A 27,365-nucleotide genomic window follows, 5' to 3' on the forward strand; every position below is an offset into this window, starting at 1 on the left:
GTCCTATCGAAGGCTACAATTGCTCCATAGTTCTGCCTCAGACCGAGGACCAGCCCACCACAACCTTACAGTCTGTTTTGAAAATGCCTTGGTATTGATTTATCCTGCAGAATTATAATCATAAACTGTAAGAATGAGTTGGCAATTAATGCCTGGAGTTAGTTTATTGCTGGTGTAAGCAGGAGTGACTCCTAAATCACACAGGGTACCTCCCATTTACATCTGTGATGGATCAGGCCCACCAAACGAGCACGACTACCTCCTGGGCTCTCTGTGATCTCATTCACTTGCAGCAGCAAGATGGTTGTTATGTAGCACGGATCCAATCTGCTTTCATGGCTGTTGCATGGCAATTAGAGTAATTTTGTGTAAAAGGCTTCCTCAGAGATGGTATCAAGGCATGGGCTGGATGAAATGGACACAAACTTTGCTGGATATAGAACTAACATTAAGCACGATGATAACACCTAAAGCTTCAGTGGGTTTTTTTAATTGCTCTTGGAGCCCTAAGAAATATTTTTTCTCTGGTTAGAACCACAATAATATTTCATTCCACTGCTTACCCTAAAAAATGGATTTCCTTTCCCTTCTCAGCTGGTGATTTGTTTTGCATTAATGCCTTTCATAACTCATACGTTTCCCCATTAAAAATTAATGCTTGGTGCTGACATAAACAAATGAAATTTGTATTATTAATGTTTTACATAGGTAAGACTTTGTAATAACAGATTCATCATAACAGACTGTTTTAATTAAAAGACTTGCTTGTTCCCTAAACTGATTTCAGACATCATTTTGGGCATTGGGAAGAAAGTCTTGTACAACCGCCTGGAGAGGGGTGATCAATAAGGCCTCACAAGCCATTTTTATAAGTTGGCACCCAAGTTCAGACAAGGTATCTGCTGTCTGGGTTATACTCAATGAGAACAGCAAGTGGGAAAGGCACTGGTGGTGGCTTTTGGTGCAGCTTCAGGCCTCTACACTCATTAGAGTTTCTACCGGAGGTTCAGCAAAACATTGGAAATCACTGTGCTTCGTGGGACAATGTTGAAGGTGAATAAAGCACCTAAGTGGTGGGACTGTGCTAAGGATTTGGCTTCAGGTCTTTAGACTCTTTTGGCTGGAAAACCAAAGGAGAAGCAACAAATTCAGTTATAACCTGCCTCAATTTACTTTCCTTTAACAAAACAGTCCATACCTGAAGTCCATGTTAATTATAATGTCAAGCATGCCTTTATTTGAAAGTTTCTCATTAAAAATTTGCCTCTGGTTCTGAGGGTAATAGTGTTGACTGTCCAAGAGAGGAAAACCTTGCTACTTAGCTGTGAGGCTTCCTGTGATGCCTCCATAATATGGCTGTATGATACATTCGTAGGCAAATGAAGTTCTGCTTGAGAATAACTCCATTACAAAGCAGTGGTAATTGTTCCACAAGACAGGGCTACAGCCCTACAAAATTCATAAAAAGAAAATCAAACATGTTAAATCATGGAAAGGTGTGAGAAAGAATGAAAATAGGAGCATACTTCAAAACAGAACTGGGAGCAGTGGTACAAAGTGTGCTAATGACAGGGAACAGGGTGATGGGAAAACATCAAGGGGGGGATTTCTAAAGCCCAATGCACTCACCTTACTCTTCCCCTGTTGAAATCAATGGAAATGTGCACTTCAGTTTTTCTATACTAGTGAGTTCAAGGGGAGCTGAATTAAGCCAGGGCGCTTTTAAGTCACCCACCTTCCATATCTGTAAAGAACAATTGGAAGAGTGAAGAGCTAAGAATTGAAACCATTGTAAAAAAACCCTAGAAAATGGTTCTGGGAAGCCAGGAGTGCTAAAAAGAAAAAGAGAAAGATGATAAGAAGAGACTATCTGTATTGGACATCAGGAGCTTATAAAAGGCTGTGAGATGTAAAATGGCATCACTCTGGAAAGGACACGAAAGTGATGAAGTGAATAGCAGGGCTATATGACATGCTCATTAATGGGCAAGATGACTTAGGCTGGTTGGTTACCTAGAAGCAGTTGATAAAACTCCTCTCTCCACCCCCTATAGCTCCCACTGTGACCAGTGGAGATAGATCCAGGCAAAAAATGGCATTGCAGAATGGAAAAGGAGGTTTGTGTGCATCTCACATGGTGTTGGAATACAGATATGTAGACCAGAGGTGTGCATCTATTTCTGAGTCTGACTCTTATTGTCGGCATCAAGCTTAAGTGTAGCCCTTATATATGTGCACTGTAGAGATTTTTTATGTTGCAAGGGGCAACTTCCACTAAAACAAAGGTTAAATGTACTTTTTGCACCATTTACAAGTGCATGTTGCAGCTCTGCAGCTGCGTGTCTAGCATGCGATTGTGGCCACTTCTGCAGTCTTTGTGCTGCTGAACCTATTTAATTAGGTGGAATTGGATTGAATCTGCTAAGCAGTTATTGTCAACACTGTTTTCTGTGCATGGATATATCGTTTGGGAACCCACAGGAGTGTTATGCTGGACATGGGAATGTTGTGCCTTCGGTTGAAACCCAGCCAGCTCCACAAAGCAATGGCAAAATAAGACAGAGATTTCAGGCACTTAATCTTAAGTCAAAAGTGAAAAAAAGAGGCATATTTGCCCAGCTCAGTGATCACATGAAAGGGAATATGGTCCACTTCTGCCTGAGGCGGATAAGGAAAGCTGGTATTGCCTGGCATGGTTTCTTCTAGACTTCAGGAGCTTTCCAAAGGACATTGCAATAGGAGGGGACACACTGCCCCCCAAGAGGAACCAATGCTGCCCCTGCTAACAGAGAGCTGCTAGGTGGGAACAGGGGTTGAAAAACGTGCTGTGCAGCAGCCGCAGCTTCATTTATTTGATAGGCCTGTGCCAAAGCAGAGCAAATGTTCATTTTCCTAACTTTGCATCAATAATTAATCAAAACTGGTTTTACATAAGCCTGAACATAAAATTATTAGCTCCTGGAGGTTTTTCCAGTAGTTACAGCAAGACCTCTGTCAGCAGCTTCAGAATAGATGTGCTTTAAAGGAGAGGAATGTTGATAAATACTCATCTATTGCCCCTGCTGTTGCTCACTCAATCAGCTCTCACCTTTCATCCTCTTTTCCTCTTGTGTTTGGAGGCGAAAAAAAGAGGAAGGAAGAAAGTAGGATTTTACTTAGAATGGAGGGGTAAAGGAGGAAACTTTCTTTCTTGACGAACATTAGAAAACTGGTTTGCAGGATAATAAAATAAACTGAACCTTTCCTCAAATCCAGGTGTATTCCTGGAATTTCAATTAAATGGTGAGATCTCTGGGGCACAGTCTAGCTTTTCTATTCTCTTTCCTTAAGATGTTTAATGTGACAGGGTGTTGATCCTTTGTTATTTCTCAGAGGCACTTTTGTGATAGAAATAAAACAATAAAGAGCGCGTTATATCTGGACTTGGCTAGTGTGATTACTGGTACAGTGTGGGCTGAAATGGAGGGCTCATGCAACTGAAGGGCAAACCTCTGGACCTCAGGAAAAGCTTTGAGGAAGCATCCTTGAGGTCTGTCCCTTTGCTCTGGATCTGCAATGGACAGTTCAGAGAAGACTAACACTGTGTGCAATCAGTTACTGACAGAAAGAGTTTCCCTTCCTCTCTCTTTTCCCCCTCTACTTGCCAGGGATGGTCCCACACTCCTTAGATTAGGTCCAGTGTTGTGAGACCTCTGAGACTCCTTCTCTCCCTGCACGGGACTGTGAACATCTAAACCTCATCAAACATTTCAAACTCTGAACACCTTTACTGTCCAGTGGGGAAAGTCTGGGGCTTTTAAGGGATTTTCCAAGAAGTTTTGACAATTCAAGGACAGATTCTTAAGTGATGAAATTCAGCATCAATCCCCTGACTTTAGGGAAAGGATAGCAGTTTGCACCATATCCATCGGCCCATCCATCTCAGAGTGTCTACAGCATTGAGCCTTTCTTGTGGCCATGTCCAGGGTGTAGAGAATTTGGATCACCTCATAGCCTTTGCAAATCAGCTGCTGAACACATTGTAGTAAATAATGTTCATTCAAGATTTAATTCCTTTCTTTTATTGTTTCTGAACCTGGTAATACACGGATGGAGGGTGCAATTGTCGAAGTGTAACTGAAGAGTTTAGAGGCCAAACTTCCATTGAAGTGAACAGGAATAAGGCAACCTTTAAAAGTCTTTTCTAAGATTTCTTCCCACTGGTTTATCCTTCAGGATTCACTCCACGGGATGATAAAGATTTTAGACTTTGGACTGCTGGAAAACTGTTTCCTCACTGTTTGTACTGAGCAGGCAGTCAGCTAAGGCACTAACTCTTCTTGCTCACAGAGAAACAATAGGAGAGGTGAATGATGAACAAAAATAAGAACTTTGGGAATGTCAAAAGCAGAAGAAAAGAAACACTGGAGGTTTGCAGGATCCACCTCAAACAGCTCACGTTTTTATAGGGACGTGGAAAAGGGATGAAACCCAGCCTTGCAAAACACAGCAAATGAGGTTCCCTTAAACAGGAAAAGAAACAGTGCATTTGAGATATACACATACTATTTCTCCTTAATTGCTGATCTTTTTCCTCATAGTTTTCCTGACAGATCCACATGCTATTTTTCCTTTTAATTTCCTGAATGTAGTTATCAACTGGAGGAAAAATAAATAATCATGAATGACAACGTGTAATTTCTTGCAATGAAATATTGAGATACCAGTTATTTCCCAAGATTAATCTGAATGTTTGAGAGTCTCTTTCTTCAGCTAGATGGGAAATGGGACCTATCACCAGGATTCCTTTCATTTTCCTGCTTTTTTTTCTTTTTTAATGGCCACATTCCTGTTTCTTTTTTTTGCCTTGCCTGTAGTAGAAAAACCTACTTTCTGATAAATCTCTTCTTTTCCCCCCCTGAGACTCTCCAGCAGTCTGTCAGGAGCCCAGGAAGGAATAGCTCATTTCTGTCAAGAGCTCCATAGTAAGCATTAAATGTCTTCTACAAAGCTGTCACACTTGTTTGAACAACAATTTACTCCCTTTCATGGCAGAGTGAGAAGGACTGCTTGGAACTGAGAGCTCAGAATGGCGAAAAAAGCCTCATGACCCACTTGCACTGAGATGCTGGCATGATATGATAGGGTATTGTGATAATGAGACTGCATTATGGGGTGGTTGAAGGGAAATGAGATGCCTTTGTAACCACCTGAGCAGCACCATCACTCAAATCCGAATGGCTCCTACTGATCCCGAAATATAAGGTATCACTCGCACAGAGTGGCATGGCAAAGAGTGAAGGAGATGGGATGGCATCAGTCTTCCTCCCTTTCTCTCTCTGCTGCACACTTAAACTGATGCCTAACAGGGAGTCCAGACTGTTAAGGAACCTCAAAGATTCTTCAAGATACCACAAATATCTAAATCAGACTCAGAACTCTCTATTCAGAGGGTTCACTCATACACTGACCCAGTGGGAGATGGACCCCAGCAGGTCTTGGATTAATTTTATGCATCATTTCCAGCTTTTCCTCCGTCTTCTGTTCCAACAGCTTTACAAAGCTGTCACCAAATACGCTGCAGATGAGAGAGAGTCATGGTCACAGAATGGCATTTTCCTTCTGTTCTTTCTGACACTGTGTTTTTGTCACTATTACTAAAACCCAGCCTGGCTTCAGGCAGCGTTTAGCATCTTAACTACAAGATCATCCATCTTTTCTGTATTTCTAATGGGCTACACCTGCATGTGATACTAATAAACAAAATATTGCAGAGCTGTCAAGTACTGCAGTGTTAGTGGTGAGGTTTTGGGGACTGCAGATCTGATCTGACCTGCTGATGTGCCTGCAGGTCATTTCACCCCATAGGTGCATGGTACAGCAGCCTTGCTTTACTTCAGTACTTTGTTAGGAGAAAGAGCAATGCTAGTAAATGGAGAAGTAAGCTATGGTCCTTCCTCCTGTCTCTTCCCTTTGTAGAAAGTTAAGTTTTAGTAGAGAACAGCATTCTTCCCTGACTGGAGCAGAGTCACCTGAGACGGTGCGATGTTCAGTAGTGCACAGAGAGGTTGATGACCCAGTAAAAGCCTAGTTTCACAAAACCCCTAGTCCTAGCCCTCCCCTAGTGTTTCTGATGTCATTCTGGCTTGTGAAATTTGCCCATCGCTCTTCTGCATTGAACATCTTGTTTTCTGCACACCCAGGAGGGTAGGTATTAGCTTTTTCATGAGTATGACCATTGTGTCCATTCATTTATGGAGAAGATCCTGGGAAATTACCTTAGTCTTGCTAATAGCAATTATAATAAAAATAGAACTACAATAAAAAGAAACACGGTGCCAAATCACACAAGAGAGTCCTCACTGCACTGGGAATTGTTGTAAGGCAATGTGTTCCCTATCCGTTCCTGAGTGATGAATAACACCAGCCCACCAGAGAGCAAGATTATCACTGCTGCCCTTCCTATGTCCTCTGTGATGGCAGGAAAGAGTAAGTGGGTATTTGCTGCTGGAAGTATCTGCAGGCTCCAAAGTCTAGAAGCATTTTCAGTCCTGCGAGCATGAGGCAGAGGATGTATCTCTTTCTCACGTCTTCTCTCTTTATCTATGTTTCCCACCATCAGTATCTCAGATTCTGCAAATGCTTCAGAAAAGAAAAATCAATGTAAACTAGACAAGAGACTTTCCAGACTGTAAAGCAGAGATGGCATTAGGTGTCCATTAATCCCATGGCTGTAGTAAGTCCCTGAAGCAATGGAAATGGAAGGAGGCAGAAGGGAGGAGGAGGGAATGCCAGGGGACAGAGAGCTAGCAAATCCTCTCTTATGGTTGTGATTGTTATCCTTTCTTTCTATTTTTTCCTTTCCTTCCCAGCTTAAAGAGCTCATAAAATGAGCTGATGCAATATTCTCTTTTCTCTGGAATGCATGCACTGGTTTCTGATGTCAGCAGGTCCAAATAAGATCATTTGCATTAAAAGAAAGCAAAGCTTGTAGCTATCCACTCTTAAAACAAGAAAAATACCCTAGCTTTTAAAGTAATCAATGACCCCTGAGGATGATGCATATATAGAAAGACTAAACTAAAAAGTTCTGCTTCTAATTATGAAATCTGTGAATTAACTATGGCTTGTCTGTATCAGGGTTTAATACATTGTGTTTGCTCCATGGAGGATGGAATCAGTGGCATCCAGCATGACATGTTCTTTATAGAGGTTGTCTCTACCTCCAGTGAGCAGGATGCTGCAGGGCATGCCCCTGGAAATCTGACATGAAGATTCTCTTTCCAGGGATTTAACTTATAACCATGTTTTCCTTTCATCAGTAGCATAACTAAGACACACCTTATCACCCTTTAGTGCTTAATCTTTTCATTCCTTCAGTAATGCAATGATAGGCATAGCCAAGGTGGTAAGATAGATAAACAGATGCAATCGGTTTAAAGTGAAATCAGAAATGGAAATGGTTCCTGCTATGAAGCCATTTCCAGGATGGAGTTTCTCCTCACAGTTCAATAGCCTTGATGTTCTCATAAACATCCCTGGGACCTCCACCAGCTCTGCTCTTGCTGACTCTAGTCATGATAAAATGGCATGGTGCATGTGCATAGCAGAAATCACATCACTGCAGCAGAGTGCTGCCTCATGCATTTATTACACACACTTCCCTAACATCGTTTTCAGGGCAGTGATATTGTCCTGTGGCGATTTAATAAAGCAGCAATAAAATCTCTGCCTTGAGGAAGGATATATTCATGGTGAAGTATTCTATGGTGACTTTGCCTTTCAGAAAGGGATGCCTGGAGGCAGGCAGCTTCCCTTGCTTATCTGTCCTTGAAAGAACAGAATGTACAAAGGCTGGTACTTAGCTGTGGCTGCAGAGAAATGCAACTGGACAGGGATGGCTGCGGTCAAGCAGCTGCTAATGACTTAGAAATGTGTTGGTTCTTCAAGTGTTCCACTGTTCAGAAGTGCCATGAGAGAAAAAACCCTCTGTGTTACATGGTGAGTCCAGATGTATTTGTTTTTGCAGAGGACACTGGGAGGTGGTCCTTAAAATTGTCATAGCCCCTTCTTTCGCTTGATATATAGCATTCAGTATGGTGAAATTAGGGCAATAGATGAACTTGCATCTGAAGTTTTATTTGGTTGAAAGCAGTAGTCTCTGGGACTGCAGTATTCAGGAAGATGTGTGGATTTCCTTACTTCCTTCTCAGTAAGGTTATGGGACACTTAGGATTCAGATGGGGATGTCTTGTCCTTTGAAATTTAGACCAGCTTGGCACTCCTACACTCATCTTTTTCCAATAAAAGAATTCTTCTCATGCTTAATTCTGTGTAATTCTGCAAGAATCTGCACTCATCTCCCCCTGCCTGCAAAGGAAACCCATCAAGGCTGTGGTTTTTGGTACTTGTCCATTTTGATATGCTCCAGCCACATCTCAGTTTATAATTTCTAATAATTCTCAGTGTTAGTGAGGCTGAAAAAGCCATTGAGTGTTTTCAGGACTGAAATTGAGCCATCAATTATGAAAATGTTTCTTCTGCTCAGTTTCCCACTGAGCCATTATCTAATAAAAATCACCAGGAAAACACCTCACTCGCCAGAGGAGGAAACAGTTAACAAAGAAGAGCTGCTACTGGGCTGCTCTGAGAACAGTAGCACTGGGCTGGATACAGACACCCACAAATTCGCAGTGATCACTGGCCCCAACAGCATGCAAAGAAAATTGCAGACACAAAGAGCCTCAGTTGGCATCGTTTTCTATGTGAACTCATCCCCTTCTCTGGAAATTCCAGGATTACTTTACAATACAAAAGCTCTTTGCAATAAATGGTGCTTTTTTTCCCCCATGAATCTCCTCTATCATCCTCCCTTTGCTTTGCGCATACTGGAGAGAAAAGCTTATTTGCATGTAAGGCTTGGTCATTAGGTTCCTCTTATTATAGGTTATGAAAAAAGTAACTATTAAGACAAAGAAGAAGAGAAGGAGGAAAAGGAGGGCAGAAAAAATGCAGCCACAGTAAATTACTGTGTGAATTACATCTCCAGCTGACTGGAAATGGGGCTGTTTGAAAACTCCCTTTGATTTTTGCAGTGTAAGGTGGGGAGGCTGCCATTCTTCTATTTTATGTTTGCTGATCCTTTGTTGTTCCTTTATGATCTTTTCCACCTTACGATGTGTGATTTAGAGTCATTTCAGGAATAGAAAGAACTGCAAAGTGGTCATGCTTGGGAGGGAACAGAAATAACCAAGGTTCAAGGTTGGAACCAAAGTATGTACATGAGCTTCCTTACTGGGTGTGTGAAGACTGACCCTGAATCTGAGGAAGTACATGCAAACAATTAGATCTGGTTTATTGAATATTTTTCTGTTACAGTGCTATTGAAGCAATAGGTTGTTTAGAGTCACAAATTCACTGGAGATGGATACAGAGTTTTGATCAAGCTAACAGCCAGCCAGTGGCAAGACAGAAGAATAAACCTAGTCATTTCTTTGCTTAGCTTTCTGGTTTAATTTTAAAATGAAGAAAAAGAATTGGGTTGAAAGAGGTCAGTTTTCAGATGGCCAGTTCTCCTCTAACTCACTGTAATATTACTTGAGAAGAAAGTAATGGGGAAGAAGGGGGAAAAAATGATTAGCAAAATAACCAGAGACAGAACAAACACAGGATGCAGGGTCTGCTAGTGCCAGTGGAGATAACTGTTATAAAATGAAGCTACTGGAAATAACAGCTAATGAAAATGAGCAAAAGATGAATTCTAAAGCATACTTCCATCCTACAGTGTTACCTTGGAAATGTGGTACCATAGAGTGATTTTACTGACTTACTGTACCCTGTGTCCCACCTTCCCTTCCCCTACCATTGCCTCTAGAACAGTGTCCAGAAAGCAGTCAAGCTCTCTGTGGGTCTGGAGGGATGATGACCAGATTCAGGGGTCTTTTAATGTCTCTGCTCCCCTTTCCTTCCCATAGAGAAGCTGTATATCTACTGCCTAAAAACCCCTGGGAGATCTCAAGCTAATTGTGGGAGAAAGAATGCTTTAGATTGTCTCTTCAGGCACCTGGACTGCTCAGTCTGTGATAAGTAGGACAGACTTTGTGGGTGTTTGTCAGTAGGACTTTATTAAAATTGGCTCCAGATGATACCTTAGCTCCTCTTACACAAGCCATTTACCCTTCTACCATGTGGAGAAAAGTAGCTAAATTCAGAGTTGGTGTGAAACACAACTGATGGTATCAGCATTGCAGCCACTTACCCATAGCTCTGGATTTGGTCCAGGGCTCCAGTCTACAAAGCTGTCCCTCAGTAATGGTTCTTTATCTGCCATAAATTCCTGCTTGAGCCCACTGCACACTCTCTGGGCAAGCTTTGCACTCTGCAAAGGCATTTCTGCTCTCCTCCATCCCTAAGCTGCTGCCAGTTCAGGTCACTGCTGACTGATGTTGGCTGCCTGTAATGCACTGTTCGGCATTCACCAAATCTTTAAATCTCTTTTCTTTTGCAGATAGAAAATGCCAGTTACCAGAGGCTCCCATGTGAATTCTGCTGATGACAGGAATCACTTACTGTTCATCACTCTTTTGCCTGTATCTGATGTTTTATTGGAAAAGGCTCAGTTTATGTATGCACTAAGACACTGCTTCATTGGTATTCCTTTGGTGGATGCTCTTCTGCTCCCATCTTAATAATCATCTCTTCTTCTTATCTAAGAGGGCTTTATATAGGAAGAACGGGGGGCAGTGAAGGGTGAGGGACAGTGATGTAGGAAACACAAGGTTATCAGAGCTTCTTTTTTGCTGAGATGCGCATGGAGTTAACAGGATAATGCTCATCAAGTAATTTTTTCATTGGATGCTATGATATTGCAGCCCTTATTTGTACCAGGTGAATAACTTGCAAACACCTTATGTGACTGGTCAGTTTCATGCTTTGTGCAATTTCCTAAACAAAATATTTGTGGAAAAAGGATGTGATTTTAGGCATTAGTAAGAAATCATGTAAACCCCCCCCCCTAAACCTCGAAATGCACTGTGCTACCTTTTCTGCTTTAGGTTTATTTGTGCTATTCAATGCCCAGCAGCCTCTGATACCAGTCTGTTGGTGCCTGGTGTTCCCCAAACATAAAGAGAGATATTTTTCCTGCTTTGAAGACCTTGAAGTTTTAGACCTAAAGTTTCAAAGGACCAGACTTCCACATCCCACAAAGTGCAGTTCCTATCCTCCTTAGCATGCTCTGAACCTCCCCCCTCCAAGAAAAGACAAAATATAGGAGGCAGAAGAAGGGTAAGGACTTGTTTTAGATGGGGATAAACCCTGTAGGTAGCACAGCCTCTTGGGTGAGGATCCGTCCCCCTATTTTAAGTGCTTTGAAGGGGAATCTCTTTCCTACTAGGTCATTCTGGTTCCTAAATTGAGTCTGTGACCTCCACCTCGTTCCCCTCACATCCCTCAAGGTACTGTCTAATGTTGTCCCCCTCCCTTGGCTGTCCTCACCTCACCCCTGCCCTTGGCATGCCAGCTCACACTGATCCACATGGGCTCATCTTAAATTATTTAAATGTGCAGCTATATGGTGTAATCCTGCATTTGTGTCACTGTTGAATCTATCTCAAGAGCTAATGCCAGCGAGCGCCGTGGTGCCTTTCACACAATCCCATTCTAATGAACAGAATTTAAGTCGAGGAAGGTTGAATTAGAAGTCAGAATAATTCTCTGGGCACTTTTGCTACAGAGTGAAGAAGAAATCAGTACCACAGACTAGGGATATCCAGCAAACCCCCCTTCTGACCTATGCACAACACAGTCTGTTTTGTGCTAGTTATACTCCTGTTCTTTAACTGTTCGTTTAACTGAGTCAAAGCTCCAAGAAAGGTTTGTGCTAATTCACCCTCCAGTGAGGAAAAAACAAACAAAAAACACATTAAAGGGAGCATCCAAGCTGCACACGTGAAGGCAGCAGACAAATGGGCCTCTCCTGCGAGAGCCGGGAAAAAGACAAGCAAATTCCAGCCAGCAACGCTCCAGTGGTGCTTTGTTGAATTCCCCCATGGGAAGCACAGATGTAGGAACCCAGGCTGCAGTCCTCAGCTGCAGAACCGTTGTCATGGAAGAGAAACCTGAAATATTACCAGTTCAAAAGCAAACACACGCAGTCGATGTCATTTAAATGTAATCATACAGCCAAGACTCTCTATTCATACACCAGTCAGCAACCGTAAGAGTCAGCAGTTTATGAGCATGCTGAACCACATGGAGCAGGGCAAAATGTCTACAGCTTTGACTGCTCTTATGGTACAATCAGGTGCTTCTCAGATATTAAAAGACATCTGGGCTCTGCTGTCTGCAGCTCACAGGCTAAACCAGACAAAGAAGGACGGCAAATGAAGGGCAGGTAGTAAGACATATTCCCAATTCATCACCCAGATCTGCAGAACACACCATGAATATTCATGCTCTTTTTATTCCTGATGGTCCTCACCTGCAGTTTTTACCTCATGCTCTGCTATATGTAAATGTCATGTTTCTTGGTGCTTCCTCTCATGCCTGGTGCATTGTTTGGCTGGTGTCCTACAAAGCTATGGCAAGTTGTCCACCACATTCTTCCTCACGCTTATTTTAATCTGAATGCTATCCAGACAACAGAAGTCTGATTCTGCAATATTAATGACAAACAACTGCAGGATGGGTGGGTGATTTGCATTGCATCTTTTCTCTGGAGTGAAGCGGGATCACCTTTCCTGGGACATGAGCCTGTGCAGATTGCCTTTAATAGCGATGGAGAAGCGTGCACTGGCATGCTGTCAATCTCATAAACAAAGGTGTTGTCAGGAAGCCTTATTTAGAAGTATTTCAAATTAACCTTGACAGAAGAATTAATAAATAATAAGAGTTGAATGATTTATAAATAAATCAATTACACTATAAATTTTAAACCAGCATAGTCTCAACTATTGCAGGGTGATCAATGTGAAGAAACTTGAGGTGGGCTAAAACTTATCTGGAGGGTTTCTGATGTCCCCTCAGTCTGAAGGCCAGTCACAGCCTGTGAGGGGTGTTAGAAATAAACTTGAGTGCCACAGGAGATTGTGCCATGATCTCCCTGATGCTTTGAATATTGCTTCTCCAGTAAAGTTATTTCAAAGTTTCAAGAATTTAAGAAGACCAGCCAATATCAGAGCTTCCAGAGCCTGGCTCCAGGATACCCATAAAACTGGGGGAAGAGGTAAAGAAGACTAAAAGTGAAATCAAAGTGAAATTTGCCTTGCCTAAGTCTGATTGCTTTGAATTAATCTTTTTGGCTCCCTCTTTAGCTGATCGAGAAAAAGAGGAAGGTCCAGAGGCCAAGTCATCCTATGTGTCATAAATCCTTATTTTAGGATGGATTTAAAGCTCTGTCAAACCTCATAAAGCTTCCAAGAAATGTCTTGTTAGTGCCTGCTCCCAGGTTTTATCAGTCCAGCTTCTGAGCTGCTGAAGACCTGGGCATGCAATAAAGGTGAGCCAAGCAAGCCCATTGCCCTTGGATCTTATTTTAAAGGCTGCTTGTCCTGGGGAAGTGGCCACTTCAGAGGCTGCATTTTTATGGAGAATTTCAGCACTTTGATTTTCACTCCAGAGAGAAAACTCCACAGACATTGACCTATTGACAGCATCAGCAGAAAAGGAACCACCCCTCTCTGCCCAGATCTAAAACCTGTGAGCAGTTTTCAACCACTGAAAAGCTAAACTTATCTGGGCAATTTATCAAATAGATGTGAGTATTGCTGCCAGTTAGCTCATTTACTTTAATATCTGAAGAACTCAAAGACCCCAAAAAAGGCAGGGGAAAAAAAAAGGCTCTTCAGATACTGGGGTTGTGGACGACCTTATCAGAACTTCATAGTCAGGTGGAAATTGGTTTAAAAATTCAAATGACTGTTCACATAAAATGGCTTGCAGGATTCACCCAACTGTAATAGCAATTCTCTGCAAATGATTATGCAATTACCTCCAGGAGGTCAAAAAGTAATTACCACGTAACCTGCTCTCTTCTGCTGGTTGCCTCTAATAAATAATAGATGCAAGCTCTACTCTGGTTTAGAAGAGAATTTGCCATTTCTTTATCCTGTAATTACATTGGATTATTTACCCAGCATGGTCAGCTGTGACCGTGTAGGTCTGCTAACATGATATATGAAGAATGGATGAGAATGATTTGTGTTCTGAATATCCTCCTGGACCAAAGATTAGAAGGAGCTTTGGTTTCTCATGCACCTTGGACATACCCTTCTCAGTGGCCATATCTTCTCTGGTGGGTGCTAAGCACTCGTATGTGTCAGCGTCCAACTCAGTGCAAAACCATACGTTACATGCATGGGGCTTCAGCCAAAGCCAAGCTGTTCTGTAGGGTTTACAAGGGAATCACTGGAGGACATTTTGCTTCACACGCTGTAGTTTTGTCAGTACATCAGGCCTCAATAAAGAGATAACATTTTCTATAGCCTCAGGCTCATGAAGGCTGGAAGACCTGGGTCTCATGTGTTTTCCCACAGGCGAGTAAGCAGGCGATAATCATTTTAATCTTTGTCAGAAATCATTTTGTTGTTGTTGTTGGGTGCATTTCATAAGGAGACAATTTCTTCCCCAGGACCTGGAACGATGGCATTTGCTTTGTTTCTCTGACTTTCATCCTGGAAGATGCCAACCACAGAATATGTTGCCTTTTTCTGGCAGTCTGCAGAATCGGCTGCTTTGACCTTGCTGAAAGGAAAGACATTTATGATTGGGGAACATGGAGATGTGGGGGCACAATGTGCTCAGAGCAGAACAAAATGCACAGCTTCTTCCTGGAAAAGTTGACAAGAAAAGTAGGACAAACTGGGTGATACGTGGGAGAAAGGCCAGATTATCGTCTGCATTTTATACGTGGCAAGTGAGGGGCAACACGACTGAGCAGCTTGACCGAGGTCACGCAGCAAACCTGTGGCAGGGCAGCACAAGCAGAAACCATCTCTCCCCAGGGCTGGTCCAAAACCTACACCAAGAAAACACACTTCTCTCAAAGGCTCTGCCTGTTAGGAAGCAGCTCAGACTGAGTCAGGAAAGTATTTGCTTCCCTATAACATATTTTTCCTCTGTCAGAAGATAAGTATATCTTCCGCTGTCTGCTTACTACAGTTGCTGTTTAATAAATTAAGTGTCTAATTACATGGCATAGAAGTGATGTTGTTATACAGATGCAGTGACTGGAAACAAGACCAAGCAATAATGTTCCAACAAAACCAGCGGCCTCTGCTCCTGATTCCTATTTTCTGCTTTGTGAGCCCTGCCTTAGAGTATGTGCCACAAGCTGGGTTCAAATCAGGCTTTACTGTACCCTGTGATTGATGGACACAGTTCCAACAAGGGCTGGAGTCTAAGCAGTCTCTCCCCTGCCTTTTCCCAGCTGCTCTTCCACAGCCCTAAATCATGGGCAAGGCTGATGGTGAAAAGCGCACTTAGAGCTGCTCCTCTTTATCACCTAAAGGTAATGAGAAGTGTTTATGGAGGGAATGCTTTCACGGGTTTATGTTAAGAGAACACCCACCTGCACATCACCACAGGGCTTTGAATTCCAGCCTATGTAGATCTGCCCAGTGTCTTTGCTGAATCTCACAGGAGGTCACCTCTCAGACACCCATACCCCCTTTCACACAGGCATTACAGACAGCACTGCAGTGTTGTGGTCCATGGCCTTGGGGTGCTCAGAGGTGCCCAAGGAGTTAAGCAGAGCCAGTGGGTGTCATTTCAGGCAGATGTGAGTGATTTCTAGTTGTGGGCAAATGTAGGTCAGGGTGGACGTAGCCTTCATGTGTATGTTACACCTTAATAGCAAGCTGTGAGAGAGAAAGGATGGCAGGTTCATTTCCTTCCACTACGAGCAAGCACAATAAGCCATGGCTGTGGAATGCTGAGTTCTGTATCATCAATAAAGGGCAATCACACCACTGGGAGTTAATGACAGTTTTGCACATAATAGAAACCTTTGAGAGTAATTACAGAGTCCTTTAATGCCAGTGGGACCCAATGCACACATATATGTATCTCCTGTTGCCTAGATAAATGGAGCAGGCTGCACCAGGGCTCGGTACATGGCACAGAGGTAGCCCCACATCTGTGTTCTCCAACCCTTGTCTAGCATCTCAGCTGGCATCTGTGAGCCAGAGCTCAGGACCAACAAAGCTGTTAGAAATTATGATTTCTTTAGGGGGAGGCCAGAATGTTTGTACAATTCTTTGCTATGCCCTATTCTACGTAGTCTCTGAGACTACTGCGTGGTCCAGCTGTAGTCAGCGCAGTCCAGTGCTGACTTTCTGCAGGAAGCAAGGGTTTGACTCATGTTTTGCTGAACACAAGAGACTGAGAGGTGAGAGGAGAGGGAGGAGTGTGGGCATGGATCTCAAACAGCAGCATCAAGTACTGAGCAGGAAGAGAGAAGAGATGGAGGGAGGGAGACCCTCAATAATAAACTCCATAGGCTCCAAAGCCTAGAATTAGGAAGGCTAGAGGTGGGCCATTCCCCCTCATTGCCTCTTCTTTGAACTCCACAACTCTGCAGAACCTCCTTCAAAACGTCTGCTCTTAACAACAGTTCCCTCCTTCCTTCCCTAGCAGAGATGCATTGAACTAATTAACGGGCAGAGTTAGTGCAATCCCATTTTGGTGGCTTAGCACTAGATGTCCCTCAGCGGTGACGTGGCGTGAATGAGAAAAAGGCCACGGAGGCAGAAAGCAATGACACTTGATATCTCAAAAGCCAAAAGGTACCGAGTCAGGGGGCTGGAAATGATGATCCCTGGGGGCATCACCATTCCAGGGAGCAGAATCAGATGGATGCAGGGAGGGGAGATGCTCTTAACAACAAGAGGCAGACAAGGAGGGAAGGAGAAGAAATAAAAGAGAGAGAAAGAGGGTACAGCTTCCATACTGTGCTGAGTTAAAGGGACGTTGTATCTCCTGTTTGTTCTTGCAGTGCTTTAGCAAAGGAGGCACCAGCTCTCATTTCAGTATTTATATTTCCCTGGAGCAGCACCAACTGTATTTCAATACAAATGTAATGTAGTTAATTGAAATCAGTAATTTCAGCAGTCATTAATAACAAATCTCTATCCCTGCTGCAGTTAATGATCAGCATAAAAAAGACCTTCTTTTAAAGAGCAACTGTGAGCTCGGGGTTCGTTTTATAGTTGATTAAAGTGAGTTAAACTTTGCCCCTCTCTGTAAGGTGTATATTTAAATAGGAGAAGTTAGCAATATTTGAAGTTATCAAAATACCAAAGGTGCTCTGGAGTGAATCCAGCCTTCATGGCTGATCCCCAAAAGAGTGATGTGACCCTGAACAACAGGAAAGGCAGAATTAGCCAGCAGAAGTTAGAATGGTCCAAACTGCTGTAAGCCTCAGTGTAAAATAGACCTGAGCCTCAAGAAAATCAGCAGGCTTCTTCCAGATCTGTGGGAAAATGGCAGAATCCGACTCAGCCTGAGGCTCATCACTACAGACTATGAGATGTTATTGCAGGTGACATCTAGCTTTGCTCTGGATTGTAGGAATGACCTGAATGTTTAAAACTGCCTATAGGATTGTATTAGCATTGTGAATTCCTTTGGAAAGCAGCTGACTGTGTAAACCAAAGGGACTCTGCCCCTCTGGACACTGCATAATCAGAATTTGCACTGTGGTTGGGGCAGTAATTCAAGAAACAGATCAACTGTAATATGAAAATGGAATTCCAGATATAGGTTCTGAACTAAATTCTCTCTATTAGAATAGAACGTCTGAGAGTGGCTTTTTCCTAGAGGGCAAAAGCAAGACATCATCTCAAAAACCCTTGGGAGAAATGTCTGCTGTAAATACATGAAGCAGTAGTGTTGGGCTGTGGAGCAGGTTTATCATTTTCTGCTGCTGGAAGATGTGATTTGGGGTTCCCAGAGCTTCTGTTGGTTTACATCAGGTATGGGTTCAGGAATGGTGCAATCACAGTTGCAATCCTCTCTCAATGATGTATTGAGAAAGCTTGGTGAAACTCTAGAACTGCCTTCACCAGAGTGTGCAAGGAACTGGGTGATTCCTTTAACTTACATGATCATCCTTTCACTGGGCAGGAAACCCACTGGAAAGGCCTCATCCTTTGACATACCACACTGACACGATCTTCTCCATGTACATCATTACCAATAAACCCTTGCTCTTTTAATTAGAATGAGAAACATGATTTGGAAAGGTAAACAGCAGAACGTGCTTGTGCAGCGATTACTTATGAAACGCACAAGAGGGGAGTCCAGGAATGATGAATGTAGAGAGGCATGCATCCTAAGTGGATTATATACTGGGGGAAAAATTATTGCACGCTTGAAAATGACACAGATGTAAAATCAGTCTCAAAAGTCCATCCTTGAACATCTTGATTGGTGCTTGGACTGTCAGGCTTCTGGTTGGAAAGATTGCATTTTCATTCTCCCTGTATTTTGACATAGGGGCTTTTGTTTCCCAGCACAACCTGCAACTCTAAGTGTAACTCAGTGGTGAAATAAGCTCCAGTATAGGAACAGAGATTTTCCCATCTGCTAATTAAAGGAACTACCCTGTAAATCCTGTAGTAGTTATCACTGTGCCAATGCTGAATACTGTGGATCCAATTGCTACACACACTTCACACAGGTGACAGCTATGCAGAGGCACTGTGAAAATGAAAACAAAAATGCTGTGTATATAATGCAGTGATGGATTGTTTCCTAAATGTCACAGAACACTTTGGTATTCATCCTTGCTGAAGGCTGATGTTGGTGCTGCCTAGGATTTGTTTAAGTCTCTCTGTTACTGGAGTGCTTATATCCACTGCTAGCACAGACTTGGCAGCCAGAAAAGGAACAAAATGAAAGCATTTACCTAAATTTAAACTCCATGCAATTGAGAGGAAATAATGGCTTCAGGAAACCCAGGATCACACCTGTAGATGTGAAACTAGCTTTCACATTCATGGCTCTTAAGCCCAAACTAATAAATAGCAGATCCCTGTTGGTCATTGAGTGTGTTCACAGCTTTGTGTGTCACAATAAATCGCTGAGGTGGGACTTGTGCACTTGCAGAATGGGAGTGTGGCCACTTTCCTGCCCTCTAAGGCTCACTAGGAAACCAATATGGTACCTGGTGCACACCTGAATCCATGAACAGAGGACAACAGAAGCACCTTGTTGTTTTTCTCATCCGATTTTTCTAAATAGAGAAGACTATTCCTGGGATCCCAGTGATTTTCACCCATCTCCTTTAATTGGTTTGGTAGAAGCCTTTGGAACTACACACTGCTTGCTTGCACGTGTAGTTATACTGGCTGATGATGGCTGAATCTCAATACTTATGACCAGGATATATTACGCTATCAGAGCAACTCTGCTAGGAAGCCAGCTGGAGAATGAGGGCTGGCTTGGGAGCTTTCCATCATCAGATAATAGCTTGAGCTCCATAAAATCTCTTTTTAGCATGAAGTTCCATTTCTGGAGCACAGCAAATCCATGGACAATTGCTTGTTCCATCATGGAAGTCAAAACATTCTATCCTTTCGAAATCAAATTTTATTTCCTTTGGGTCCCTGTACAGCATCCTGAGCCTGTGTCATTTGTTTCCTTCATCATGACTCTCCTAGTAAGGTAAAGTAGAAAGAGAGAAGATGTGGTATCATTTGAACAGAAAAACTCACTCTCTGATATTAGTGGGGGTCATCAGCAGGGAGACAGTTCCCCAAACACCACAGCTGGAAAACTCTGGCTGAGCCAGCAAGATCAGAAGTTCAGGAAGATGAGATCTCCTTCCCTTCTCCCTCTCCATCACCAGTTAAGATCAAGTCAATCAGTGCTTTGTAAAATAAACAACATATACAACAGAGTTAAACTGCTCCAATAATCGTGTCACCTACAGGGAATGAAGGTGTTTGCCACATATTTGGGAGTCTTTGAGCAACAAAACAGGGCTGAGTGCTGGGGTCTGGTCTGCAGGACCAGAGCAGCTACCTTCACCCTGCAGGAGTAGGGGAGGGAAAGAAGAAAGAGAAGATGCAGCTCATAATAAAGGAAAAAACCCAAACAACTAATGAGCTGCATGAACTGGCATAGAGCCAGCCCCCAAAAAATCATTAACATGGTCAGGTTAAGAAGAGCTCTATTAAAGTGTCTATCAAAATGCTTGCTCTCAAATGGATTTATTGGATAAGAAGGAGAAGCTGGGGTCCAGAGTAAATACAATAATAATGGGCCTGGCCTCTCTGTGCCAGCAATGCCTACTTACTGGAAAAGCTCTGTGAGAGTGAATGATTTGACGGAAAATGGGAGAAATGGAATTTAAAATCAGGCCCTGGGAAACACTGAGACTCAGATCTTCCAAACTAACCCAGCAGCCAGGGAGGCAAGCCTGGATGAGGACAGAAACAGATTGCTGCTAGAAAAACCTCCTGAGCTCATGGTTCATGGCTAATATCTGCCCCCCCTTGGGGAAGGAGGAACTTCTCTGAATTACTCTAGCTACTATAAGATAGGGTGAGCTGCTTCAGGGGCTGAGAACCCAAGGAGTTGGGCCGAGGGTGGCACAGGGTAGGAGCTAGGCACAAGAACCAGTCCAGGTTACACTGGAGCTGTTGAACAAGGACAGTTTGTGAACAATTCATTACAACAGCTGTCAAAGGCTATTTAAATGATATGGTGGTGTTTGATGATCAAAACCAACCTCAGTGCCTGGAGGCAACAGCCTTGTTCCTTTGGGGTTTGTGTCTAGAGGAACCCAAACCCGTCATGTTCTCCTGCCTGGGTTTGCAAATATATATGTCCAGCATACCTCAGTGTTCTCACTCCTCATTTATAACAGCATGTGGAACAGAAAACTCATGGACATGGATCTGGCTGCCTCCTGGACTCCTGCTGTTTGCCTAGTCCCCCTAGATTCCTTCTGTGTTCAAAGTCAGAGGACTGCAGTGATCTTTGATGACTGGACTTGCAATATGCTGCTCCAAGAGCTGAAATTCAATTTCTTTTACACTTAACCTCAAAAGTTTTCATGAATAACATTCAGCAAATCCTACCTCAGGGAGGACGCAAGGGGCCAGCAAATATCAGTTGCCTAATAGGGGTAACTCTTTACTTGTATTTATTGATTTCTATATGTCTTTTTAATAAACTGAGGACCTGAAGGGTGTTTCAAGACAGTCGCAGGGATGGAACCGTGGATGGAGGTCTGGGTTGCTGAGCACATCTCGTCATGCATGTGAATAAATGGGGCCCAGCAGCACGGCTTCACTAATGAAGCAGCAGAAGAGAATCTCAATTGTGGGAAGAAGCGAGCACAAACCTGCAGGTGGGTCAAACCACAGTAATGTTCAGATGGGGCTGGCACTAGGAGCTGGACCCAGCCACAAATCTTTCTGCTTCCCCCTGGTTATTGCCAAGTGCTCTGTGGAGAGGAGTAGTGGGAGAGAGAGGTAAGTCTCCTGCTGCCCTAATTGCTTCCTTTTCCTTATAGATACAGGCACAGCTTTCCTTGTGGATGTGCAAACTTTAAGGTACATTTCAGCCTACAGTGACAGAGGGGCAGCAGACACAGATCAGATCACTCAACGAAGCAGCAAAGCCTAAGAAAAGCCAGGGCTCAGACACCCGACAGGAAAAGTACCATTACAAACAGCCAGACCCTTGCAGGCAGGAGGGTCTCATCTGCACAGCATGAGGATCATGGTCTGTCCACAAGATTTTACGACGTCTGAGTCCAGCACAGAGCAGGGACTTGCGTTAATTAGGTCTGGCCTCTCATCAGGTGTAATGCCTGTCTAGTAAGCAGTGGATACCATGCAGGATATGAGAAACAACATTGCCTGCAGTGAAAGAAACCCTAATAATAAGCAAGATCCTCACCAGTGCTTGGTCATGAGCCCTACTCTGGCTGCTTACCCCAGCACAGCGGGGTGAGGATACTGTGCTTGGGCTGCAGTTGACTACTCTTTCTGCATCAAGCTGAGACCTGGCCAAGCTGCTGTGAGTCTTGATGTCAATTTTTAATGCCTTCTGTACCACATCATGTGGTGCTAAATCAGGAGGCAATCTCAAACTTGGGGAAATATTTCAGTTCCTCAAACTTTAAGCACACAAGCAAGTCCCAGGATACCTAAAGTTAATTCTACGCAAGAGTGTTTTCTACAGGAAGGATGGATTTAAGGATGTGGTTAAATGTTTTCCTGAATCAGCCCTCGATGGTAAAAAATGAAGAGACATTATTGGAGATGCAGTTTATACCTAACACTTGGCACATTAGGCAGCACTCATGTGGTTAAAACACACTTTTTCATTAAAAATTATAATTGGGGGAAAAACAAATTAGGACCAAAATGAAATAGGCTTTTTATTTTCCCCCTTTTACCAAGAGATTATGTATTTCCCAAACACAATTTCTCTAATCCATATCTAATGCATTAGAGGCATTCTGCTATTTTACTCTAGACAAACAAATTTCCCACCCAGTGTGGGATCGCAGCCCTGTTCCAGAGAGAAAAACAAGTCATAATAATACAGAGGCCACTAAAGGAAAATGTTAAAATAATTAAAATATGAAAGAAGCTGCTGTCTTCCTGGGATTTCAATTTCAGAGGTGCCTGAGGGGAGGGGGTTGCATATCTCACACTGATACACTGTTTGATAAAGTGTGATAAAGACTTAGAAAAATTGGCAGATTAAACTGAAATAAAAGCTGCGGATGTTTGCATTTGGAAAGCTATTAAAAGCACTATGATTGAGCAGCAAGAAGCTTCTCTTTTATGCAAGAATGCACCGGAGTGGGATGTTTGCTGCACCGATGTCATGGAGATCAAAAGAGTTGTTTTTGTTAGTGGCACTAACTGTTCTTTTTGGCTGCTGGTTTAGCTGTGCAGTTTAAAGCCTCCAGGGTCGTGCTGTGCAGTGATGCAGCCGCACATGGGACCAAATCTCCCGGAGAGCCCTATGGTCATGTCCTAATGTGATGCCTCCTTTCAGAAGAGGCTCAAACCCCATTTGTGGCAGCTGTACATCAGAAATGACACCGTGCACAGCACCAAGGTGGCTTGCCCAAGATCTACCTTCATCAGGGCTCTTTCCCTCAAAAAATCCTTGTGGTTTTGCCTTTATTCAATTGCCTCCAAAACAATAGCCCTTTTTTAAGCTGGTTCAAACTCATGTCATCAGGGTGCAGCCTAAAACTGGAAGAGCAATTTGGTAAATCATTCTTTACCTCCCTTATTAGTTAACAAGCCATTTCTCTTTAAGATGGACAAGGGTGCATACCCAGATGAATGCCCTCATTTCCATGTAAAACTGCAGGTTGCCTTACAGACTGGCGGGTTAAAACAGGTAAAAATGAAAGATCAGAAGTTGTGACTGCCTGATTGATCTCACAGCTCAAATAACTGGTGACAAACCAAGTGGCTACTCACGACCAAATAGCCCATAGACCAGAGTCTGAAATACGTTTGCAATGAGCCTGTTTGTCAAATAGCCACGAAGATTGAAGGTGGTTGCAGAATTAGAAGCAGTCGCAGGCACAGCTACGGGTTGGGCGGAGAAGAGATTCAGGGCAGCCCTGCGGAGAAGGGCTTGGAGGTGTTGGTAGATGAGAAACTTAACATGAGCCGGCAGTGTGTGATCGCAGCCCAGAAAGCCAACCGTATCCTGGGCTGCATCAAAAGAAGCGTGACCAGCAGGTCAAATGAGGTGATCCTGCCCCTCTATTCTGCTCTCATGAGACCTCACTTGGAGTATTGTGTACAGTTCTGGTGTCCTCAACATAAAAAGGACATGGAGCTGTTGGAGCAAGTCCGGAGGAGGCCACAAGGATGATCAGGGGATGGAGCACCTCCCATATGAAGACAGGCTGAGGAAGTTGGGGCTGTTCAGCCTGGAGAAGAGAAGGCTGTGTGGAGACCTCAGAGCAGCCTTCCAGTATCTGAAGGAGGTCTATAAGGATGCTGGGGACAGACTCTTCGCTAGGGGCTGTAGTGGTAGGACAAGGGGTAACAGGTGCAAACTTAAACAGGGGAAGTTTAGATTAGATATAAGGAAGTTCTTTGCTAAGAGGGTGGTGAGGCACTGGAATGGGTTGCTCAGGGAAGTTGTGAGTGCTCCATCCCTGGCAGTGTTCAAGGCCATGTTGGACCGAGCCTTGGGTTACATGGTTTAGTGCGAGGTGTCCCTGCCCATGGCAGGGGGGTTGGAACTAGATGATCTTAAGGTCCTTTCCAACCCTAACTGTTCTATGATTCTATGATAGGGTTCATTCTCTGGAAGATCAGAGTGAAAAGCAGCATTAAATCTGAGGCTGACAGTGGTACCCACATGGAGACCCAAAGCTGTGAGGGAGACATTCTGCATCCAACCTTCAAGCAGCAACACACAGGCAGGTTGCTGTGCCTACACCTGCATTGCCTCCAATGGCAGTGGCAGCTTCAGCAGCCAGCTATCCCTGGCAGGCCACATCCCAGCACAGGGACTGGAGCTAGGCTGGGTAATGAGCCTGCCCTTGTCCACGGTATGCAGAGGAGCCATAGTGATCTGAGAGAAGGCTGGGGTTAGGTCTTGGCTACACAGACACGCTTACTTTTTCTCTTCCCGAATACTGGAGTCATAAAACTATGATCTGTAGGTTATCCGTAACAAAAAATCAAAGCAAGCACTGATTCAGCAGAGCCACGGGTCACGCACACAAGCAGATTTCAAGTTTACAGCAAGTCTTGCTACTTTTCTCCCTCTCATTGCTCCAGCTCAGACTATTCTTTATTTTTTCCAATTGCCTCCCTCTGGCAGCTTTATATTGGTGACCCGAGGGTGCAAATTAGATGTTTGAAAATACAGCAGTTAAATCAACAACTCTGAAGTGTAATAGAGGTCAGGATAGTTTGCTTCCAACTCAGTAGCTCAGATTCTGCTTTGGTTCATGCTATCTGCATTTGCAAGGTCCTTTGATTTCTGAAGAGGGTGAAAACGGGACCCAATCCTCCTTCCATTCAAACCTGCACCTCAGGTTTCTACCTATTTATTTTTAGGCTTCTAAACAGAGGGATTGACTCCCTTGCTTCAGTCTCAGTAATTTTCTGCAACAGGCTCCCTGTCTGGCCTATGTCCTTTGCCTTGGAGCTCTTCTCCTAAATCTGTCACTGCAACTGGGCAAAGGAACACATTTCCCCCTTATTTTTTGATGTGTCCTGTTGCCAGTCACTCCAAGTGTCTGGTCCGATTACATCTCGTCTGTCTTTAATGGGCTCGTTTAACATTTGGATACACTGGTGTGTTCTGCTGACAAAACACCCCCAGAGCGCTAAATAAACACCAGGAATCAGGAGAAGCATAACCAAGAGGTGCAGAATGGAGCTTCAGGGGGAATATTTCATGATAATATCTGAGCTTTGTAATTGAAGGCTGACTAGTGTGGGGGAAGGAGCAATTCAGCTCCACTCTCATACACTGGAGACTCGATTCATTTGTCTTGATTAGCAAAAGTTTAACTATCACATGCCTTTAATTAGTGGCTTTCTCAGAAGACTCATTGGTGTGAACAACCAGAGGCCGGATAGAGTTGGAGGGTGGACTAGGGGGAGGCAGCTCTGTTTGGAGGAGATCTTGGGCAACAGCCATGCAAGCCAGCAGTGGAGGGAATGAGAACAGTCTTTAGGGTGGATATTGCTTTGCGGCACTGATGGCAGAGGAATGGTGCTGTAAAACAGGCATCTGCTCTGTCTTGGGGAAGAGGGATGTAAGCACTATTAGAGAGACTCTGAAAGAGGTTACCCTTGCAACATGAGCATGCCAAGGTAGTGGTGTGAGCCAGCGTCACATTGACGCAGGTGTTTGCAATGTAAGACTAAGACCTTTGGTTTCAATCCCTCAAATTTTTCATTACACATATTTAAAGTGTGGGCTACTTGAGGGGGGAGAGTAGTTAAAGCTGACACCTACAAAGTGCTTCAAGCCCCCACAAGCAGATGAGACTCAACTAGCCGAAAGAAAAGAAAATCTGTGAGAGCATCATTTGCTAAGTGATTCTAACAGGTACTTTTGAAGAGGCGCACTTTGAAGAAGAGGAGGCTTGAGGGGGGTGTGATTTGCTTTCAATGTTTCTCAATGACTTTGTATACAAGAAGGGTTGTGTACACATATTGCTAATCACTGGTATTGACAAATGGCACAGAGGCAGCATCAGATGCCTCCATAACCAGAAGTTAAAAGTTCTTTGGAGAGGCCTGGTGTGGTGTTTTGGGTGTGCAGGGCTAAGTTCTTTTGGAGAGTAGAGAAATAGGGGGAAGGGGGAATTTAGGGAAGGTCACCAGTGATTTTAGGCTGCTTTAGTGCTGCCTTTTATTTCAGAGAGGTTTCTGTTAGAAGTTTATGGAGCATCCCAACCCTCACTGGGACCTTTGTTCTCTCTTTTGTCAGCTAGCCACAAATGTAAACTCACAGAGCTCTTACATCTGAAACTGCTGGCCCTCATGTAAACAGAGCCATTAAATTGAGAAAAAGCCAAATGATGCTGGGGGCATGTGCTTCATTCTGTCTCAGAAAGCTACATCTTTTGATGGCTGAGTGATCCCACATGCACCTTGGAGAGGTCTGGACTATTAGAATAAACAGGTCCTCACTTCGCCTTTCCTACACTTTGTTCATTATCTCTCCCTCCTTCTTTCCCATATTCTACCATCCCATTTCCCCTTTCCCTAATTTATCATCTTCCAGTCTGTGTATCCTGGAGGCAGAAAATGTTTTTTCCAGGCAGGATCCCTGGACTTCTAAATCCTTTTATTTTACTTCACGTTCTTCTGATCACCTCCAGGCTGTGTGTGCACATGCACACATATGCATTTGTATGTGTCTCTGATAACATTTTTGTCCCTTTTCATGCATTCTTTGAGTTCCCTAGTCCTATTTCTATCAATCTTGAGAGGAAATATATGCCTTATTCCCCCTTTTCCTCTCCTTCTATCAATCCAGAATAATAAACAGCTTGGATTTCCTATCTCTCTGATTACTTTTCCAGGAGATTTCTGCCTTCTAGAGAAGCTGCATTTTCTCTTCTCTTTTTTACTTTCCTTTCAAAGGATTCACCCTTTTCGTCCCTTGGTTCCTGGCTTCTCCTCCAGTGTTTTATTCAGGCTGTGGATGATTTTCTCCGTACACTGCTTTTATATGCTATGAAATGAATTGCTAATGCAACCCCTGCCGGGAGAAGCATAGTCTGATCTTGTCCTAAATAGGCCCCTGTTTGCAGGAGATGATGTATAAATGTATAGACTGCATCATTATATATTCACTTAGTGGAACACAGGCCTCGAAAGAGGCCTCTGCTTATTCCGTAAATGAATTCCTGGGGA

General features: G+C 43.5%; 1 long non-coding RNA gene across 1 annotated transcript in view; it reads left to right on the top strand.

The window, feature by feature from the left end:
- Positions 1-15,168, top strand: part of LOC115617166 — a 32,094-nt gene extending 16,926 nt beyond the window's left edge. Inside the window, exon 2 of the long non-coding RNA XR_003994524.1 lies at positions 14,609-15,168. This is a non-coding gene — a long non-coding RNA (uncharacterized LOC115617166). The remainder of the gene's footprint in view (positions 1-14,608) is intronic.
- The last annotated feature ends 12,197 nt before the right edge of the window (positions 15,169-27,365 follow it).

The sequence above is a fragment of the Strigops habroptila genome, chromosome 15 (genome assembly GCF_004027225.2).
Source record: "Strigops habroptila isolate Jane chromosome 15, bStrHab1.2.pri, whole genome shotgun sequence".
Taxonomy (NCBI): domain Eukaryota; kingdom Metazoa; phylum Chordata; class Aves; order Psittaciformes; family Psittacidae; genus Strigops; species Strigops habroptila.